Here is a 5,868-nt window from a genome sequence, read left to right as displayed (position 1 = left end):
GGCACTCAGTCCCACTCAGGCTGTGGGGCCAGGTAACCCACGGGGATTTACCTCCAACGCGCCCCGTGGTGCACACGGCAGTCATGAGGGCCACCGTCCCTTCGCATTGGGGTTTGTCGATCTAAGGGTCGGTGAACATGCCCTTGAAGAGGAAAATAGCTGGAATTAACCCTCTCGCACGACAATACACCTCTAGTAAACTAGAGAGAAGGAATAGCCAAAAAGTCACTGAGTAGCACTAAGAGCCAGCCTCGTCCGTAGTACCAACTCTGGTAAAAAAGTTCGCCCATCAATTCTCTGCTGCCAGACACTGATTTTCAGAGACTTTTGGGGGTGGGTGGGTGGGGGTAGAATTCTTTTCTTTACAGAGGGGTATATATTAAATTCAATATGTACTATGCTGATTAAATCCAATATAACCAGGAAAATGAATAATCTTTTTATGTAAAAGGAACTATGCCAGTTCCCAGAGGGCATTAAAAAGATCAGATCTTTTTAAATTTTTCTCTGTTAAGGGGGAGGGGTGAAAATCTAATTGTATCTTTAGTTTCTTTTTTCTTTTTCACCGGAAATACGATTTTTGTTTCTCTCTTGCAATATGCACCTGAGTTTTTCTTGATGCCACTCCAGATTTCTGCAGCTGCTTTCTGGTTTTTACTTGGTTATTTTATCTCTCACTTTGAAGCCAGTCAGCACCCCGGATCCCTGACTTCTCCTTTGCTGTCAAATCTCCTCTAGAGATAAAGTGCTGCAGGGCAGAGCATTTATAAGGAGCTCTGCAGACGCCCAGCAACCCCGGCTGCTCTCAGCACCAGCACCATCGGCCACACGAAGACGAACCCATCCACGCCCACAAACAAGCACCAAGAGGAATTTCTGCTTACGTAGATGATTCGAGCGCTTTTTTTTTTTTTCATTCGAGGGAATTACTTCCGTGATGAAAACACACACATCCTGGTTTATCTAGCTGCCATAGGAAAATAAATGCTATCTCCCACGTACAAAACCTTCTTCACGAGATCGTTAAAGATTCTGTGTCGCCTCCTCTCAAGTGGGTGTTCCTCCTCTCCGTTCTGGCCATTTTCGTGCAAACACATCGGTCTCCCTTAGGCCCTAAAGTTCCCAACTGAAACGGGTTTTTCCCCTTTCCAAAATCACTGTGCCTCTTTGAGCCTGCATAGCAACCGTTTAAAAGCGGCCTGCGTCTGTCCTGCAGAGACCTTCGAAGGCTCACAAAGCTTCCTGATGCTTTTTGTTGGAAGAGGCCATAGATAATTATGAGACTGCTGAAATGTTAAATTAAACTCCCAGTTTATCAAGGGCATATTCTTCTGTTATAACTAGATTCCTTGTACTTTCATTAGTCGTTAGTTTAAATTAGTTATTTAAGGTAACTGAAAACTGTCAGTTTGAGTCTTATCGGACTCTATCTTGAACGTGAGACATCATAACCAAGTTTTTTGATTGAGCTCAGTACAGGGCAAGCAACATTTCCTTCAGAGTCTGAAAGAGAAAACCTTCCATCTACTTCTTCCCGAATAGTGTGATGAAACTGGTTTCGAATGGGGGCGTAGCCTCGCACAGAGGAACCATCAGTGAGCTCGTTCCCCTCCCTACCCTCCTCTGTGTTTGGGGGCTCCTCCTCACAGCAGCCAGGGCCCCGAGGACACTCTGTTTCAGAGATGTGGGTTCTGCTCCACTCAGCACATGGCCCTCCGCCACACGTGGCGATCAAGCACCTGACACAGCCAAGTGCAACTGATAGACTGAATCTTTAATTTCATTTAACTTAAATTTTAAGGTTCATGGCTGCCATCGGGGTCATATGCCCTTATAGTTGTTTCCCTCTGGCTAGTTAAGGAAATATTCTCCTCAGAAATAATTTTAGAAGATTATAGTTCTTGGCCCGAAATGAAGAATAGACATCTGAGCAGTTATTACAATGTAACGAATTTTACACAACATCTTTCTATAGCTCAATAACTTGATGTAGACTTAAGAACTTTAAAAGTTTTTCTTATGCCTAAGTATGAGCATAAGAAATAGAAAAATTTCGGAGGAGTATATGTTCCGTAGACTGTATCTGGAGATAAAAGCTATTTAATCATTATTACAGTATGATAATGGAATTGATACAGCTTGACATTACTGATATTTATTATAAGTAAAAAAGCAATCTTTCTAGCTAATCTGACATTTGTTTTCTACTTGACTCCTAGAAGTTGCTAGCTCGGCAGTCTGGTCATACGTGGACATTGTTAATGCTCCCTCAATTGTTCGTGAGTTAACAGATTTTTCTATTTCTCTTGTCACTTGCATGTCTTCCTTTTTAAAGACCTGCCAGAAGTTGTCAGTCTCACCAATTATAATCAGCCTTTGTCCTATGATGAGATCATCTATTACACTGGAAAAGCTACCAGTCTTTCACCATTGAGTATGATGTTTGCATGGGTTTTTCATACGTGATTTTATTATGTGTAGATAGTTTCCTTTCATTCTTGTTTTGTTGAGTGTGTGTTTTTTTTTTAATTATAAAAGGATTTGAATTTTGTCAAAGTTTTTTCTGCATCAGTTGAGATGATGTGACTTTTTTTCTCTTCATTTTGTTGATGTGGCATGTTATGTTGATCGGTTTTTTAATATTGACCCATCCTTGCATTCCAGGAATAAATTTCATTTGGTCATGGTGTATAATCCTTTTATTATGCTACTCAATTCTGTTTGCTAGTATCTTGGTGAGAGGTTTTTTTTTTTTTTTTTGTATCAATGTTCATAGGGGATGGTCTATAGTTTTCTTTATTGAAAAATTTTATTAAAGTATAGTTGGCATACAATATTATAATAGTTTCAGGTGTGAAACAAGGTAGTTTGACATTTACATACCTTGCAATATGATTAGTGCAATAAGTCTAGTAACCATAAGAGGTAACAGCTTCCAGTTATAAAATAATAAGCCTCAGGGATGTAGTATACAGCACAGGGAATAGAGTCTGTACAGTGGCTTTGTCTGACTTTGGTATCAGGATTATACTGATCTCATAGAAGTAGTTAGGATGTCTGAGAAAGTTATCTAATTTCTTGGCATACAGTTACTTATAGTATCCTCATAATCTTTTTTATTACTGTAGAATTTATGGTAATGCCCATACTTTTTTCTTAGCCCATTGAACCGTACTCGTGTTAATTTTCTCGAGTTTTTCTAAGAACCGACATTTGGTTTCGTGTATTTTCCCTATTGTTTTTTTCTATTCTCTATTTTGTCCTTCTCTGTTTTAATCTTTATTATTTTCTTCCTTTTGGTAGCTATGCATTTAGTTTGTTCTTTTTCTAATTTCTTAAATCGTAAAGCCAGGTTGTTGATTCAAGGGTTTTTGTTTGTTTTTTAACATAAGCATTTATAGCTCTAAATTTTCCCCAACACCATTTTCACTGTGTCCCACGAGTTATTTTTGCTTCATTATTCTCTAAATCTTTCTACTTTCCCTTGTGATTTCTTTTTTGATCCATTTAAAAGTGTTGGTTTAAAGCGTATTGCACAACTTCCAATTATTCTTTTTTAACTTTTGTTTTTGATTTCTATTTCATTCCATTACAAACAGAAAAGATAATTTCCAGCATATCTATATTTTTAAATCTGTTGAGACTTATTTTGTGGCCTAATATATGGTCTATACCTCCAAATAGAGGTAATATTTGGGTTATAATGTTACTTTATAAACTATCTATTAATATGTGGGTTATAATGCTACTTTATAAACTATCTATTAATATGTGGGTTATAATGCTACTTTATAAACTATCTATTAATGGTTCTCTGAGAAATCAAAAGCGTTTTGAATCCATGTCTCTCCCTGTGTTGCTACAGTCCCTACCTGGGAAGAAGAGCTATGATTCCTCAGACGAGTATGTTTTTGCAAATATAGGAAGACGAGTTATTGAGTGTTTGATGGGACAGAATAACGCCAAGGAATTCAACGTTGTCTCATGCTTCCTGACATCTGGAAAAAAGGAAAACGGTGCAGTTGGCCTGTACTTGGAGGATTTTTAAAAAGTATTTGTTATTAGAAGTTTATAATGATTATAATCAATATACGATATTATTCAAAATTTTCTAACCCCCCAAAATTTATCATAAGATGCCTTCTAACGTGTTTGTCGAATTAATCTGTGAATTGATTCTCATTATAATATGACGCAATTTAACTAGACATCTTAGAAGAGTGGATGACAAGAAACACCTATGAAATTACAAAACAGTGAGCTGGTGCCGTCTGTGCAGAAAGAGGGTACCTTTGATGAGCTCATGACATCACTTCAATTAATGTATTAAAGTTATTTGCTTATGTGTCTATCTCTACATTGAGTCTATAATATCCTCAAGGGCACAGACACTATCTTAACACTTCTCTGTAAGTGTCTGGCAAACAGTAAATATCAAATTCATGTCTCGGTGAACAAAGGAGTCAAGGGACGGTGTTTAGTGTGTGGGGTGTACACACAGAGTCACTTATTTAGGGCACCCAGACATAGCAAACGTATGTTAGTAAGAGCGTCAGGCCATACTACTGATGGTTTCTATAGGTGGTGATGGGACTAAAATTCAAGGAAAGTAGTTGTTGACGTCCTTTCTGTAAAGTGCAGGTCAGCATCAATGCTGATGTATCGCGTACACACAATACAGAGAGCGGGGCATGAAAGGACCACCGATTTGTGCGTTGCACAGAGAACAAGCACTTTGAGGTGTCTTTCACTTACAACGTAGCTACCGTAACTGTTTGTCTCATGTAAACTTTCGTTTAAAACTGTCACTTCTGCCCACGGCCAAGCCACCCTGAACATGCCCGATCCCATCTGATCTCGGAAGCTAAGCAGTGTCGGGCCTGGTTAGTACTTGGATGGGAGACCACCTAAGAAGACCAGGTGCTGTAGGTGTAAAAAAATCAGTCAATAAATAACCTGTCACTTCCTCCTAAACGTGTGGTCCAAGATAAAGTGCTTCTTCAGATTCATTTTTTCAAGGCATAAAAAGAAAAATATTTCCACTGATGAAGTAAGAAATTCATTACCCACTTGTTGAAGTTTCATGGAGAGAATGTTTACGGTAGATACATTTTTGCCAAGTTATTGAAAGGAAGGCAGAGACCAGAGATAAGATTTCATCTGGTGCCATGTGTCTGGAAGGGCCATTCTTTCGAACTTGGAGTACAGGGAACGAGAGACTTTCAGGGTTGTGTTGCCGCGGATGCCTAGAAATACTGTGTGAGCACACACATGTTGGTGCTGTGAGGACTTAACTGTAAAAGCAACAGTTTTCTGGAAGTTTGACAAACTAGGTAGTTTTAAAGAGCAACAGTTTTCTGGAAGTTTGACAAACTAGGAAGTTTTAAAGAGCAACAGTTTTCTGGAAGTTTGACAAACTAGGTAGTTTGGATAACTGAAGATAACTGTAAAGGTTAAGTTGGTTTGAAAATATCATTCCACAATAGTAAATAATTTGAACAATTCTCTCTCCTTTTTAGTTCTTTTTACTCCATGGACCTTTGTGCAAATAATTTCTTTTCCATGATCCTGGGCTCCCACCTCCCAGGGACACGGGGCGAGGTCGGTGTGTCTCCTAAGGGCACACGAGCTCTTCTGTGCCCATCTCTGAGCTGCGAGGACCCGAAGCCCAAGGCAGGAGCTTCGAGTTCACCACCAGCAGCATCAGCGTTGCTTTCTCAGGAAGCGGAAGAGCTTCTTGCCATTGCAGGAGGACAGCAAGAGCACCAGACAGGGGCCACAGCCCTGACCTTGTGGGCCCTTCCCTCTGTGGGCTTCAGACTCTGCAGCTGTGCAGGAGGCCGTCGGTGACACGCAGTCTGCTGCTCC

General features: G+C 39.7%; 1 non-coding gene across 1 annotated transcript; it reads left to right on the top strand.

Annotated features, from left to right (window-relative positions):
- The first annotated feature begins 4,813 nt into the window (after window positions 1-4,813).
- LOC111731970 lies at window positions 4,814-4,932 on the top strand. The gene has a single exon (XR_002777384.1). It is a non-coding gene; the product is annotated as a 5S ribosomal RNA (ribosomal RNA).
- Window positions 4,933-5,868: the final 936 nt, after the last annotated feature.

The sequence above is a fragment of the Pteropus vampyrus genome, unplaced genomic scaffold, assembly GCF_000151845.1.
Source record: "Pteropus vampyrus isolate Shadow unplaced genomic scaffold, Pvam_2.0 Scaffold415, whole genome shotgun sequence".
Lineage (NCBI taxonomy): Eukaryota > Metazoa > Chordata > Mammalia > Chiroptera > Pteropodidae > Pteropus > Pteropus vampyrus.
The sequence above is the reverse complement of the archived record's forward strand: the minus strand, read 5'-3'. Positions and strand labels throughout refer to the sequence as shown.